A 17130-nucleotide genomic window follows, 5' to 3' on the forward strand; every position below is an offset into this window, starting at 1 on the left:
AATCAAAGTCACAATGCTAAAAACTCCAAGTATCAAGATATTTCCTTCTCCAGAAACTGAGATCCAGAACGAAAAGACAGCCAAGATAAATAAGAGCAACAGACTACACTGCTGGGACTACCACTAACCACCTGACCTTGGGCAAGTCAATTAACTGCTCTGATCATTCATAAAATTCACTGAAGGGGAGGCTAAATCACTGACGGATAAATCCTCTTCTAGCTCTCAAAGTCTATGTATTACTGTGTATTAGAATAAGTTATTTCCTAGTAATACATTAGATACTCAGAAAATTATTAACTCCAATGGGTCACAAGGTTATCATTTTAAAGCCATACACCTAATATTCACTGATCTTCAAACAACCTATGCTCTGCTCTGCAGAGTCAAATGTCCCATTTAGCAGCTAACTGATCTGTTCCTATCTCCTAAGGATTCTGCTTATGCTAATAACCATTATTATGATTATATTTTAGGTACAATCCACAAATTTTTAAAACCCCATACTTCTCACCTCACACCAGTCAGAATGGCCATCATCAAAAAAAAATCTACAAACAATAAATGCTGAAGAGGGTGTGGAGAAAAGGGAACCCTCTTGCACTCTTGGTGGGAATGTAAACTGATACAGCCACTATGAAGAACAGTATGGAGGTTCATTAAAAAACTAAAAACAGAACTACCATATGACCCAGCAATCCCACTCCTGGGCATATACCCTGAGAAAACCATAATTCAAAAAGAGTCATGTACCACAATGTTCACTGCGGCACTATTTACAATAGCCAGGACATGGAAGCAACCTAAGTGTCCATCGACAGATGAATGGATAAAGAAGATGTGGCACATATATACAATGGAATATTACTCAGCCATAAAGAGAAACGAAATTGAGTTATTTGTAGTGAGGTGGATGGACCTAGAGTCTGTCATACAGAATGAAGTAGGTCAAAAAGAGAAAAACAAATACCATATGCTAACACATATATATGGAATCTTAAAAAAAAAAAAAATGGTTCTGATGAACCCAGGGGCAGGACAGGAATAAAGACGCAGATGTAGAGAATGGACTTGAGGACACGAGGAGGGGGAAGGGTAAGCTGGGACAAAGTGAGAGAGTAGCACTGACATATATACACTACCAAATGTAAAATAGATAGCTAGTGGGAAGCAGGTGCATCGCAAGGGGAGATCAGCTCAGTGCTTTGTGACCACCTACAGGGGTGGGATAGGGAGGGTGGGAGGCAGACGCAAGAGGGAGGGGATATGGGGATATATGTATACATATAGCTGATTCATTTTGTTATACAGCAGAAACTAACACACCATTGTAAAGCAATTATACTCCAATAAAGATGTTAAAAAAAAAAACAACCCATACTTCTAAGAAATATATTTAGGACCATCCTTCAAAGCAGGTGGACGATAAACACTTATGATCTCAGGACTCTACTGAGAATCAATCCTCTGTCAGACCAATACATGTTTCTAAGCCTCTGTGTATCATATCTAGGAGTTGTTTTAACACAAATGTGAACCTCAAAATACTTTTAACAGATCCTTTCCTCCATAGGTCTTAACTATTTAAGGTCAAGAGAGGTCAAAGAAGTTTTTTCCTTTACCTCTGAAAAAGTGGTATTTATGTATTTATTCATTCTTAAGTCATATTCTACTTCATCTTAATTCAGGATGGATAGCAGCCATTACATAAAGTTCCATACACTTATTCCAAAATCTTTGGAAAAATCATTCCTACATATTCAAACTGGCTACAGCTTGTTTTCCTCCAAGAATCCAATTAAGAATTGGTCTTTTAAAAAATTAGGCATTTGCATAATGAATTTTATAATTTCACTCAATAACGAAAAACACTTGTTTGACTCAAAATTCCTGCAATGACCATTGCTAAGAATGCAGGTGTCGAAGGATCACTGATAGTTGAGAAAATTCTGCAAAGTTCTTCAGAAGTTGGTTATGATAGAATTAGAAATGAAAAAGGAGAAGTAACCACTGACACTGCAGAAATACAAAAGATCATGAGAGATTACTACAAGCAACTATATGCCAATAAAATGGACAACCTGGAAGAAATGGACAGATTCTTAGAAATGCACAAACTGCCGAGACTGAACCAGGAAGAAATAGAAAATATGAACAGACCAATCACAAGCACTGAAATTGAAACTGTGATTAAAAACCTTCCAACAAACAAAAGCCCAGGACCAGATGGCTTCACAGGCGAATTCTATCAAACATTTAGAGAAGAGCTAACACCTATCCTTCTCAAACTCTTCCAAAATATTGCAGAGGGAGGAACACTCCCAAACTCATTCTACGAGGCCACCATCACCCTGATACCAAAACCAGACAAAGATGTCACAAAGAAAGAAAACTACAGGCCAATATCACTGATGAACATAGATGCAAAAATCCTCAACAAAATACTAGCAAACAGAATCCAACAGCACATTAAAAGGATCATACACCATGATCAAGTGGGGTTTATCCCAGGAATGCAAGGATTCTTCAATATACGCAAATCAATCAATGTGATACACCATATTAACAAATTGAAGGAGAAAAACCATATGATCATCTCAATAGATGCAGAGAAAGCTTTTGACAAAATTCAACACCCATTTATGATAAAAGCCCTGCAGAAAGTAGGCATAGAGGGAACTTTCCTCAACATAATAAAGGCCATATATGACAAACCCACAGCCAACATTGTCCTCAATGGTGAAAAACTGAAACCATTTCCACTAAGATCAGGAACAAGACAAGGTTGCCCACTCTCACCACTATTATTCAACATAGTTTTGGAAGTGTTAGCCACAGCAATCAGAGAAGACAAAGAAATAAAAGGAATCCAAATCGGAAAAGAAGAAGTAAAGCTGTCACTATTTGCAGATGACATGATACTGTACATAGAGAATCCTAAAGATGCTACCAGAAAACTCCTAGAGCTAATCAATGAATTTGGTAAAGTAGCAGGATACAAAATTAATGCACAGAAATCTCTTGCATTTCTATACACTAATGACGAAAAATCTGAAAGTGAAATTAAGAAAACACTCCCATTTACCATTGCAACAAAAAGAATAAAATATCTAGGAATAAACCTACCTAAGGAGACAAAAGACCTGTATGCAGAAAATTATAAGACACTGATGAAAGAAATTAAAGATGATACAAATAGATGGAGAGATATACCATGTTCCTGGATTGGAAGAATCAACATTGTGAAAATGTCTCTACTACCCAAAGCAATCTACAGATTCAATGCAATCCCTATCAAACTACCACTGGCATTTTTCACAGAACTAGAACAAAAAATTTCACAATTTGTATGGAAACACAAAAGACCCCGAATAGCCAAAGCAATCTTGAGAACGAAAAATGGAGCTGGGGGAATCAGGCTCCCTGACTTCAGACTATATTACAAAGCTTCAGTAATCAAGACAGTTTGGTATTGGCACAAAAACAGAAATATAGATCAATGGAACAGGATAGAAAGCCCAGAGATAAACCCACACACATATGGTCAACTTATCTTTGATAAAGGAGGCAAGCATATACAGTGGAGAAAAGACAGCCTCTTCAATAAGTGGTGCTGGGAAAATTGGACAGGAACATGTAAAAGTATGAAATTAGAACACTCCCTGACACCATGCACAAAAATAAACTCAAAATGGATTAAAGACCTAAGTGTAAGGGCAGACACTATCAAACTCTTAGAGGAAAACATAGGCAGAACACTCTATGACATACATCACAGCAAGATTCTTTTTGACCCAGCTCCCAGAGAAATGGAAATAAGAACACAAATAAACAAATGGGACCTAATGAAACTGAAAAGCTTTTGCACAGCAAAGGAAACCATAAACAAGACCAAAAGACAACCCTCAGAATGGGAGAAAATATTTGCAAATGAAGCAACTGACAAAGGATTAATCTCCAAGATTTACAAGCAGCTCATGCAGCTCAATAACAAAAAAACGAACAACCCAATCCAAAAATGGGCAGAAGATCTAAATAGACATTTCTCCAAAGAAGATATACAGATGGCCTACAGACACATGAAAGAATGCTCAACATCATTAATCATTAGAGAAATGCAAATCAAAACTACAATGAGATATCATCTCACACCAGTCAGAATGGCCATCATCAAAAAATCTAGAAACGATAAATGCTGGAGAGGGTGTGGAGGAAAGGGAACACTCTTGCACTGTTGGTGGGAATGTAAATTGATACAGCCACTATGGAGAACAGTATGGAGGTTCCTTAAAAAACTACAAATAGAACTACCATACGACCCAGCAATCCCACTACTGGGCATATACCCTGAGAAAACCATAGGTCAAAAAGAGTCATGTACCAAAATGTTCATTGCAGCTCTATTTACAATAGCCAGGACATGGAAGCAACCTAAATGTCCATCGACAGATGAATGGATAAAGAAGATGTGGCACATATATACAATGGAATATTACTCAGCCATAAAAAGAAATGAAATGGAGGTATTTGTAATGAGGTGGATGGAGTTAGAGTCTGTCATACAGAGTGAAGTAAGTCAGAAAGAGAAAAACAAATACAGTATGCTAACACATATATACGGAATCTAAGGGAAAAAAAAAAAAAAAAAAAAAAAAGGCCATGAAGAACCTAGTGGCAAGACGGGAATAAAGACACAGACCTACTAGAGAATGGACTTGAGGATATGGGGAGGGGGTGGGGTGAGATGTGACAGGGTAAGAGAGTGTCATGGACATATATACACTACCAAATGTAAAATAGATAGCTAGTGGGAAGCAGCCGCATAGCACAGGGAGATCAGCTCGGTGCTTTGTGACCACCTAGAGGGGTGGGATGGGGAGGGTGGGAGGGAGGGAGATGCAAGAGGGAAGAGAAATGGGAACATATTGTATATGTATAACTGATTCACTTTGTTATAAAGCAGATGCTAACACACTATTGTAAGGCAATTATACTTCAATAAAGACGTTTGAAAAAAAAAAAAAAAAGAAGTTGGTTATGATGCTATGCTTGGAGATTTTGTGAATATGGTGGAAAAAGGAATCACTGATCCAACTAAGGGTGTAAGATGTGCATTACTGGATGCTGCTGGAGTGGCCTCTCTGTTAACTACAGCAGAAGTCATAGTCACAGAAATTCCTAAAGAAGAGAAGGATCCTGGAATGGGCGGGATGGGTGGAATGGGACGTGGTATGGGAGGTGGCATGTCTTAATTCCTAGAATAGTGCTTTACCATCATTAATGAGCTGCGAGAGGAAGCTCAAGGCAGCGTTCCTCACCAATAACTCTGAGAGGTCAGTTGAAGGAGATGACTGAAGAAAAGGCTGGTTGATGTTTAAGAAAATCACTATAACCATCAGTTACTGGTTTCAGTTGACAACATAGAATGGTTTACTGCTGTCACTGTCCATGCCTACAGACAATATATTTTGTAGTTTTGAATAAAGACATTTGTACATTCCTGGTAAATGAGTATAAGAGCCATGTACCAATGTACTGCTTTCAACTTAAAACACTGAGGCATTTTTACTACTATTCTGTTAAAATCAGGATTTTAGTGATTGCCATCAACAGATGAGAAGTTAAGAAACAGCCTTTTTGTGGAGAGTAAGAATAATTGTGTACAGAGTAGAGCAATATCCAATTATGTGACAACCTTTGTGTAATAAAAATTGTTTAAAGTTAAAAAAAAAACACTTGTTTGTAAAAGGTGAAGAGCACAAAGTAATAAATATAAGTTGGATTTTAGCAGTATGCTATCTGCCTATACATTAAAGAATGGATTATTAAACCAGAATCTATAAACCTTCAAAGATATCTGAATGGGTTTTGAAAGTCTTATTACTAGCCTCCTGAAATTATTCGAAAAACTAAGTGTATATGTATATTTTTTCTGAGGAGGAGAGACAGCACAAAGCTTTGAGATGCTCAAAGAAGTTTATGACCTTTGACTAAGACTCTGCATTAGGGGATATATTTTAAGATTTTAATTCTCAGTTAATAGTTCAAAGTTTTTAAGTCAATACTCCAAAATAATAAGATATAGTGGTAAGAATTCCTTACATTCAAGAAGGATTTCTCATGTGACTGACATGCCAACATTTTTGGCAAAAATTCCACAAAGGACAAGAATGATCTAGCCTAGATTTCTCAAAGTAATCTTAAAACTGTCAAACGGTTAAAACTTAAACACACACACACATACATACACACACTCCACCAACGTCATTTCCCTTTTAGAATCTCTAATACTGACATATGATCTTAACGTTGCTACATTCTGTTTTATATATGTATATTCAGTCTCTCCAACTACTTATCCCTGTCCTACAGTAGATTATTATATCTAATTTCTCTTGCTCAGAACAGTATAATATACAAGTCTCAAATATATTTATATGAAGAAATTTCCACTTCACTTAGATTAGCATGTCTATTGTTGCACTTACCATGCTGTATGGTAAAAATGGGTAAAAATGTCTAGGGACTTGCTTCAAAATTAAAAAGGGGGAGGGGAGTGGGTGGAGATACAGATGAAACAAGATTGACCACAAGTTGAAAAATGTTAAAGCTAGTGATATGCATATTACTGTATTTTTATGTTTGTAATTTTCCGTAATACAAAGTTTAAAGACATCTGCCTCGCCTATTAGAACAGAGAGCTTCTTAAAGACGGGTCCAGGAGCTTTCCTCTTTGTACATCTGCCCAGTAGAGAGCAGATACTTACTTTGCTGAACATATTTCATTCTTTATGTGAAAGGTAGCAGTACTATCCTTCAATGAAACTTCAACAACTCTTTGATGGTATTTTATTTAAACAATTCTTTTATTAACCAGATAAAACATATTCATTCATTCATTCATTCACTACTTACTGGTTACCTACTTTTCTCAGATATCCTGTCTTGACAAATGGAGGATATAAAAAGTAATTCATACTCTCTAATAAATTAAGAATCTGACAACACCCTCAAGGATCCATGGAAAAAAGGGCAGGGAGGGAAGACAGGGAGATGAAGAGAAAGAAAAAAAAGTAAAAAGCAACAAATACAGTATTTTAAGAAAGGTCTCTAAGGCATCCACATTTTTAATTAGAAAGAAGGCATATAGTTTCTTTAAGCTAGACAGGTCTAAAAGTTCCCCTCCCCACTCTATTCTACAGATGAGGAAACTAAAGCTCAGAGAGGGGAAGTGACTTGCCTCAAGTTACACATCAAGTTGCTAACAAAACTAAAATTAAAATTCAGATCTGCTCATTCACAGTGCAATGTGAATTTTCTACATAAAAAATTTTCTCCTACACCATAATATTCACTACCTAAAGAGAATGACTATTTTATTATTAATATACACTTCAATTCTGTATTCTACCATACTAAAAAAAAAGCAATACGCTAAGTAAAGGGAGGAGGCTGGGAAGAAAATGCAAACAAACTGCTAAGACAGATATACATGAATACTATATGCACATACCACACTTCCTTAATTCTGAGACACATTTGACTTTAAGACATAGTATCCATTTTGTAAACATTTTTAAAAAAATATAGACACTGTAAAATCTTCATTTCAAAAAATATTAAAATGTGAAAACACACACTTCTAAAGCAATAAAATATAACGCACCCTATAAGACACAAAAATCACTATCATTTAAGACCCCGTGTCACAGGCACAAACACACAGAGCAAGAGTCCCATCTTCTAAAGTAACGAATAGTTACTAAATACCTAAGGCTATGTGGCATTTTTTTCAGTTGTATGTATTAATAAACAAGTCCTTCTTGCCATACATCTCATATGCATGAGCTCTGGAGTCAGAGAAAGCAAATTTGAATCTCCAGCTCTGCCACTTAGCTCTCTGGCCTTTGGAAAGTTACTAATTTCTCTGAATCTCATTCTCTTCATAAAATAAGATATCCACCTTAGAGAACTGCCTGAGAATTAAATGTAATAATTTATTTAAGGAACACAGTACAGTGCCTAGATGAAATATTAAGTTTCCTTCCACAATTCCTATGGACCAAATGAAATTAAAACTAAAAACTGGGGCTTCCCTGGTGGCGCGGTGGTTGAGAATCCGCCTGCCGATGCAGGGGACACGGGTTCGAGCCCTGGTCTGGGAAGATCCCACATGCCGCGGAGCAACTGGGCCCGTGAGCCACAACTACTGAGCCTGTGCGTCTGGAGCCTGTGCTCCGCAACAAGAGAGGCCGCGATAATGAGAGGCCCGTGCACCGCGATGAAGAGTGGCCCCCACTTGCCACAACAAGAGAAAGCCCTTGCACAGAAACGAAGACCCAACACAGCCAAAAATAAATAAATAAATAAATAAATAAATAAATAATAAAATTAAAAAAAAAACAAAAAAACTAAAAACTACGTCCCATTCTTGACTTATAAGATTGGAATAAATCTGTACTAGCCCTAGGGCAAATACTACTAATTTGCTTTGGAATAATTATTTGATAAGAAAAACTTATTTTCTTGAAATTTATCTCTTCTCTTCTTCAAATTGGGAACTGAAAACAATGACGAATTTTAAGTGTTTAAGTTAAATTTGTTATATGTAAACTCAGCACTTTCATGTTTCCTTACTGAACTGAGACTCTAAGCCCAATACAAACCCACTGAAGAGAGGAACTATAAACCTACGTGTGGGAGGAGAGAAGGGTATAACGCCAAAAAGACACAGTTAAAATGACTCAATGTACGACTGGTTTGGTTTTTTTAACCTTAAATTCATTTATTAAACAATGTTCAGAAAAGCCAAGACCATATCTCCATGATTCACGGTGCTTTAGTAACCTGATCCCTCAGATTAAGCAAATGTAGTTTCAGGTTGTTTCCAACAATAACAAGTCATTGCCAAAATGGGATTGTGCCTAGCAAAGTGGCTCATATGCAGTAGACACTGAAATAAGACCATCTTCTCTCCTACCGCAAACATAGTACAGACTAGACCACCCACATATTCCCTCTCTATTAGTTCATTTTAGTTGAATGATTTTTCCCCACTAATGATAAAAATAACAATGCTTTTTTTTAAACTTGGAAAAATACAAAAAGTACCAGCATTTTTAAACTACCCATGATTTTACCAGCCAATAACTAAAATATTACAAAGGGACATACCAACATCTTTCCTATGAATTTGACCATAATTGTGATCATACCAAACTTTAAATCTGTATAGAGCACTTGCCACTAAACACAATTAACTACCAGCCTGTATGTTAGTATCTTCATTTTGGCTTTCTTGAGACCAAATTCACACTAAGTTTTTCGTTACTTAACTCAATGGTTTCTTCTCGATCTTTGTTCTTCTGAGTCTCTCAGCTACATATTTTGCTGCTGATCACTTCCTCTTTCTTAAAACTCTATACTAAGTTTCCCTAAACAGTATATTCCTCAGTGTCTACAAAAGTCTCTCCAATTAATCTTTTTCTATTTCTTCACTGGTTCTCTTCTGTTAACTCCTGACAATCTCTAAAACATGGCTCAGGCCTGACCTTGAATTTGCTTGTCAACCTTGAATCCCTAGCACTTAATAACACAATGCCTGGCATGAAGCAGATGCTCAATTCACGTTTACTTACTGACTTTGCCAGCCCTGACCTGCCACTTACTAGTTGTGTTACCTTGGTTAAATTAAATCTCTCTGAACGTCAGTTCTCTCACCTATAAAGTAGGGATAATCAAAGGAAGATGATGCTTGGAAAGCTCAAAACAGTTTCTGGCACAAAGTAGCACCCAATAAATTTTGCTATTATTATCAACATAATCTAGTACAGGAATCAAAAATATTTACTATTATATACAGTTGAACACCAAATCTACCTCTCAACAACCCAATTTACTTTCACCATATTCCTCTTATCATAACTATCAAAAAACATTTTTGTACTCTTCACTATTTATCTCCAATCCATCATCAACTATTCTAATTTTTCTCTCCTAGCCACCATACAAAACCATCATTTATCAACTAAGCTATAACAACAAACTTAGTTGATTTCTACACCTTTACATCTTCATTCATGGGCTTCCCTGGTGGTGCAGTGGTTAAGAATCCACCTGCCAATGCAGGGGACACGGGTTTGAAACCTGGTCCGGGAAGATCCCACATGCTGCGGAGCAACTAAGCCCGTGTGCCACAACTACTGAGCCTGCGCTCTAGAGCCCGCATGCCACAACTGCTGAAGCCTGCACACCTACAGCCGGTGCTCCACAACAAGAGAAGCCACTGCAATGAGAAGCCCAAGCATCACAAAGAAGAGTAACCCCAGCGCACCGCAACTAGAGAAAGTCTGCACGCAGCAACGAAGACCCAACTCAGCCAAAAATAAATAAATAAAATAAATAAATTTATTAAAAAAAAATCTTCAAATCTTCAATCCTCCTTAAAAACCATTTTTAATTTGTCACTCTTGTCCACAGTTGCTTATAACATGTCCATACTACTGGAATGCCATCCTCTTATCTTGCAATAACCCATGTCCCAACTCCTAGTTCAAAAGATGGCTCAACACTCACCTCTTCCAGGAAACTTTCCCTGATTAACTCCACACCACTCAGATTACTTCTCTGCTCCAAGTCGCCTCAGCACCTCAGCACTTAGGTACTCTGTTATACTAAGAGTAAAATGTGATCAGTGAATAGCATTACCAAGAAATTACTTCCACAAAACTATTTCTACATCCTAAAGAATGGTCCATTACCCATAATGCTTTGTTGATTTGGTTAATAAGGAAACATCCTATATGACAAATGCCCTCTTTGGGTTTTGTCCTTAACACTGTACTATTTCATGTTGGTAAAGAAGCACTTAACTCCTCACAATCCTTTTGTCCTATCCTCAGGCAGAAATTATACCTCAGTTGTATCACCTCTTCCTGTTTAAATCCAATGAAAATGTAGTAATGGACCATTTTCTTTTCTACTGTCTTTTCTCTGCCCCCAACCTCTGCCCATACCCCACAAATAAAACTTCCAAAGCTTTAAACAGAAAGGTAGTAGCAGTGACACCATGTTTTTCTTTCCTCTAAGTGAAAAGAACTTTGAACCTATTTAGCTATAAAACTCTTCCCAAGGCTGAAAAATTTCCCAACAAGCATGATGCATAATCAAATTCTACATCAAAATGCTTGATTCTTATAGAGTAACAGAATTGTACTTATGTTCACTCTTACTTGTGTTACTGTAAGAGATCTTGCATCATTTTTATGCTATATTACACATGACTGTTGAGAAACTCCCCTGTATTGCAGTTTTCGGAAAGTATCCTCTGATGTTGTCTTCAAACAAACACATTCTACTTTTTTTTGATATAAGAATTAAGCGATTCCTCACTGCCATCCAATCAAAAGCAAACAATATTTGTGCCATGGCTTGTGAGATGAGTTCGTGCGCTGCTGAGGCAAAACAATGAGATGAACTGTCACACGGGTGGGAGAAGGGTTGGGGAGGAAAGAGGAGGGTCGGGGAGGGAGGACAATCAACCTCAGCAGTGAGAGTTAACAAGTCTGAGAGTTTGGCCATCGATGAGTAGTGAATGAACCTATGGACGTGGCTGACTGACTCCTACCTGACAAAACCGACAGTTATTCTTGCTGACTTACTCATAAAAGATCCACACCCTTCAGTTACCATACATAAACCTACCTCGTTTGCTCCTTGTATACTTTCTCCTAACTGGCCACCTAACGCCTTCTAGTCAAACAGCCTCCATCTACACCTCACCTAAAACCTTTGCCTCTCGGTCACCTTCCGGCTTTAGTAAGTGCCTCTTACTCCAGATTCACGTGTCCCAAGCCTGTCCTCCCTTCACTCCCAGCTGATTTCCCCCCCAGTCTCAATCAATGCCTACTTCCAAGAGGCCAACCACACGCCCCGGCTCCGCACCTTCTCCCCGGGCACCCTTTTCTGAGCATCACCCTATTCCCATCACTTTCTTCGTACCCAGACCCAAAATCCTTCCATCACAGGCCTCCTTTCACTGCCACCCTCAGGCGCACAAACCTGCTCCTCCGTTAACTACCCCGCCCCACCTTCGCCACCTCTACGCGGTCTCTCCGCCCCAGGCGGCGCCCCCAGGCTCCGCGTCTGCAAACCAGGCCCCTCCCTATGGCACCGCTCTCAGTCCCGGCTCTCCAGAGGGCGGTGGCCCCGCCAAGCCTCGCATAGACCATCCGGGCAGAAGCGGGTGCCCCCCGCTCTACGCAGCGGTGGGCGGGGGCGGGGCAGCGGGTGTAGCCCCCGCCTCGGCCAGGCCTGCCTCCCCGGCTCCCAGAGCCGCGGCCCCGGCCAGGCGAGGAGGGACCCACAGCCCGCCTCTCCCGCCCGGCGTCCCCGCCTCTCACCTAGACGCAGAGGCTCGGGCCTCGCTTTCCTCCCGGCAGTCCAGCGAGGGCTCTGTCGGCGTCGCCGTCGCGCTCCCTTCACTCGCTCTTCCACCGCCCGCGACCGGCCGCTGAAGAGCGGACGGGTGGTGGCACGCCCATTGGCTGCGGCCCGCGCTCGCGTCAGCCGACCCCGACCCGGACCTCGGAATGTGACTGGCTGACGCGGCGCCTCTTTTTCACGTCTTGTCCTGATTGGCTCTCTCGCGCCCCCTTACTAGGAGGACCGCTCACCCTCCTCCTGGCTTCGGCCTCCCACCCCCTCAACCCCGTTTCTATCCGGGCGGGAGGAGGACGGGAGCGGGCGCGGGTGGGACGCGAACGGCCAATGGGAGGGCGGAGAGAGGGCCGGGAGGTGGGCTCTGCGCCCGGCCAGCTCGCGGGGAAAGTTCATCCAATGGGCGCGCGCCCCACATCCCGAGCTCACGAGCGCCCCCGCCGGCAGCTCGTGTTCCAGTGGGTCGCGTCCAGGGCCACACCCGGGCTGCCCGTCGTTTAGGAGCGACGCCCACTGGAAAGGTGGGGAGGATGCGGCGAGGCAGCCGCGGGTGACCGCTGGCAGCCATTGTGGTGTGCTCCCGCACTGTCTTCGTGAGGCCCGACGCGCCTCTTGGCGGGGCTGGTTTGGGTCGGTGAGAGCGGAGCCGTGGCTCTGTGGTCCCCTGGCGCCTCCGCGGGGTGCCCTATAGAGAGGGAGCCGAGCGTGCGTCTCGTCCAGCCCCGCGGGACTGTGGGTCAAATATTTCCACTTAACACTGCTTCCAGAGTAATTTCATACAAAATTTATCCATGGTGAGAGAAATTAGAATAATGGTTATCTCGCGGGGGGAGGAGGGGAAATGGAAAGGGCACAAGGGAACCTCACGGAAGCTCGGAGCGTTCTGTCTCTTGATCTGGGTGGTAGTTACCGAGGTGGTGTCTGCCTAGGTACAACTTCACCGAGTCGTACGCTTAAGATTAGTTCACTCAACGCACTTTATGTATAATATCTCAATTTTTTAAATGATGATTGTGAGAAAAACTCTAATATTACCATAACCTTAGGCTCCATGGGACACCCACGGTATAAACAATCCCACTAGGATTTAGCTAGCTATCATTCAAAAACTAGAAACCAGAGGAAGAAAAAAAGGACTGTGAGAATTTAAAGTGAGTGAAAGCTCCTGGCACGGTGAATAACATTCACAGGTTGGTGCTTTAAGGATGAGCTAAGATGGTTCAGAATGATTTTTCTCTGAGGATTTAGAGCTTGTTTCAGTGCCTGACACTGTTACTAGAACTAAAGCACCCGTGGTGCTGCACCCAATTGGAAACTACAAAAGTTGACGGAGCTGCGTACTTTACTTTCTTTTGAAGACCGTGGCTTCTGCCTTGGAGCTCGCAGTCCAGTACCAAGTGCAGTCACCCTCTGTATCTGTGGGGAATTGGTTCCAGGACACACTCTCCCCACCCCACCCCACCCCCGCAAATACCAAAATCCACAGATATTCATGTTCCTTATGTAAGATGGTGAAGAATCTTTGTTTCTGAACTTGGCATATAAAGTTAGGTAAGATAGTATTTTCCACAGAGCACAGGATATAATAAGGACACAGACATAAACAGATAATTCCACTATAATGCAGGATGAGGGAATACATATAAACAGGATCTTACCCAGCCTAGGGAATTTAGGGGCATCTTCTTAGAAGATGCAAAATTAAGTTAACCACTGCTAACATAACCACTGTGCACATCCTCCCACATTCTTTAAATCATCTCTAGGTAACTTATAATACCTAATACAATGTAAATGCTATGTAAGTAGTTGTAAATACAATGTAAATGCTGGGTAAATAGTTGCTGACAAATAGCAAATTCAACCTTTTGCTTTTTGGAACTTTTCTAGAATTTTTTTTCTGAATATTTTCAATCCACAGTTATTTGAATTCACAGATGTGGAACCTACGGTTACTGAGGCTACCGGTACAGTCATTCCTGGCGGAGGGCACAGAACACAAAACTAATACAGCTGCCTACCCTCAGGGATGAGTCATTTCCCTAGGCTAGGCAAGATGTGTGTGTGTCTAAAACCCAGTCCATTAGCAAAATTCTGAAATATCCAGGGTCAGATGAAACACTTCTTAGCTATAGGTCAGTAATATTCTTCCCAAAATAGCCGTAAGAACTATGGGCCAAATGCTAGCCTGTGGAAGGGCATCAGCAACAAAACAAGTTAAAGATTACAGGATTTGTGTTTATTAATTCAGTCATTAAGTTGTTCATTTCAGATAAATACCTTTGTTTAAAGTACTTGTCCCTGAACTAGGCACATAAAGTTAGGTAAGACAGTATTTCCCACAGAGCATAGGGTGTAACAGGGAGACAGACCTAAACAGATAATTCCAGTATAATGCAGGATGAGAGAATATATATAAAAAGGATCTAACCCAGCCTAGGGAATTTAGGGGCATCTTAGAAGACACAGAGCTAAGTTAACCACTGCTAAGGTTTATCACCATACCATAAGCAATTAGGCACTATTTCTGGAGAGTACTTTCATTACAAATTTTTAAATTTTTGTGCAAAGCTTGATTTTTTAAAAATAGTTATATGTAAATATAACAATATAATAGCTATATATAAATATATAAATTAATACTTAGTTCTGAGAAAAACATGTGAAGAAATTAAGTAATTGCTTAATGAATACATTATGACTTTCAAAAATAACTTTAGGGTTGCAGGCTTAAAGGCATTCATTTGATTCAAGTCGATGTGTATGTAACATGTCCCTCCAGCAGAGACCCCCCACAGATGGGCAGCATGCATTCTGGAAGAGGACTTAAAATTAAAACAACAGTTTACTATCCAAGATGGTACAGTCTTACGGGCATGTTGTGTGGCTCATGTCCCTTGTAGTGCACCACCATTTTTAAGTGAATTCCAAGTCATATATCTATAAAAAGTGACTAATAGTCTTCACAAAAGGTAATGAAGGATTTTGCCCAGAGTGTAACACTTAAAATATAGTAATACCAAAAAAAAGTAATAATTCATTCAAATGCTTTTCCCATCTCTTTTCAACAAGAGCCCCCAAAATTGGGCTGCCATATATTGGAATCTACTACATTGTAATTTTATTCACATATGGAATACCGGTATATACTTTTGATTCTTGCTACAGAAACATAGTTCTGTAAATGAAGGTAAGTTATACCAAGCCAAAAATGTATTGCTATAGTTTACAGCCTAAGGATACTATATATTACTGAGAAAATAAATAGGAATAGACACCAAAAACACATATGTTACTCATAAACTAGTTATAGCTATTTATGCATTCCCTCAGACTTCCATAACTTCTTTAAAAACAGAAGTCAAGTAAGGTCAAGCATTAATTTTTTTATGCAAACAGTACCTCTTCCTGCTCTGAGGAAATACTTTTCTCATGGCATGTATCATTTTCTAACTCATATGATATATTGTTCTGTCAGTGTCTCATTAAACATAGTTCTGTTGAGGTTCTTCACTCCATCTTTACAACAACCCTATGCAAATGTTCATCTATTCATCTGAATTTTGTAGAAGAGAAAATTGAGGTTCAATGAGACAAGTAATTTGCCCAAAGTCACACAGCTGTTAGGTGGCCGAAGTGGGATTGAAATCTAGGTCTATTTGATGGCAAATTCCATAATCTTTTTACTATGCCACATTTGCCTCCTCCAAAACAAGATCTGGTCACTTTGCCTTCTCATACATCTTTGTGTTCCCCACAATGAGTAGCACAGAATCTTATGTATGTCTCTCATGGAACTCATGGTGTTAATTAATTATTTTCACCATGCTTTATCTTTACAGATTTCATGACAAAGGAGAGCGTGAACTATTTAAAAGAAACTACTTCTTTTGACAAAACTAAAGGGAACACAACTTCGTAGTTGCAGTGAAGAACCCATTACAGCTATCTAGAGTGCATCAGAGATGCTCACTTTCGTAGCATAGACTGAGCACAGCATAGAAAGGGTTTCAGGCAGCTTTTCTCAAGAGAGCCAAATTTCTAGTGAGCACAGTTACTCTTAGCAGTTCATTTGGTGATCTCTACCTTGCCCTGTATTCAATTATGACGTCCAGAATTGGTCTGCTTTAAACATATTTTTTAAAGCTTGTTATTAAAAAGCAAACAAAAAAATTCTACCAGGTTTCTAACATTTCTGCTAATACATCAATTGTCAGTCTGAATGAGTACACACAGGTTTCTGTGGCTTCATTTCCTCATCTCTAAAAGGAGGGTGAAATTTAATGCCCAGTGTCTGTTCTGAGTGTTTTAGAGATCTGTGAAATAAGTTTGGTTTTCACGTGGAGGCGAATCATCTGACCCTCAGTTATTCAACAGCTTTAATCTACGTGGAACAAAAATGGAGCTGCTATGTTCTTGGCGCTTCTAAAATATTCCTTGTGTCCTGACCACTGACTTTCTGGTTCTTGAAGAGTGGCAGAATATGCCACCCCAAAATATGCCACTTTAGCATAAGGATTATTTTGAGCTAAAGTCACTTAAGAAACAGCAGATGCAAGAAGAGCCTTCTAAGCTCCCATTTTCTTCCTGAAAACAGGAGATAAAAGCTCCCATGTGAAGGATGCTCTTCTTATACCAGAAGAAAAGAAACATTCTTCAGTGGCAAATCAAAGCCGAGTATCCTGTATACAT

The 17130-nt window shown here is 39.9% G+C and overlaps 1 protein-coding gene across 2 annotated transcripts in view; it reads right to left on the reverse strand.

Annotated features, from left to right (window-relative positions):
- The window catches only part of FAR1 (fatty acyl-CoA reductase 1), a 76484-nt gene extending 63884 nt beyond the window's left edge, over positions 1 to 12600 (reverse strand). Inside the window, exons 1-2 of one of the 2 annotated variants that reach the window (XM_057552496.1) lie at positions 12402 to 12600; positions 10576 to 10673 (exon numbers count right to left, since the gene is read on the reverse strand). The gene's annotated coding sequence lies outside the window, so the exon portion shown is untranslated. The remainder of the gene's footprint in view (positions 1 to 10575; positions 10674 to 12401) is intronic. The other variant, XM_057552497.1, reaches the window with a different exon arrangement.
- Positions 12601 to 17130: the final 4530 nt, after the last annotated feature.

The sequence above is a fragment of the Balaenoptera acutorostrata genome, chromosome 9, assembly GCF_949987535.1.
Source record: "Balaenoptera acutorostrata chromosome 9, mBalAcu1.1, whole genome shotgun sequence".
In the NCBI taxonomy this organism is placed as follows: Eukaryota; Metazoa; Chordata; class Mammalia; order Artiodactyla; family Balaenopteridae; genus Balaenoptera; species Balaenoptera acutorostrata.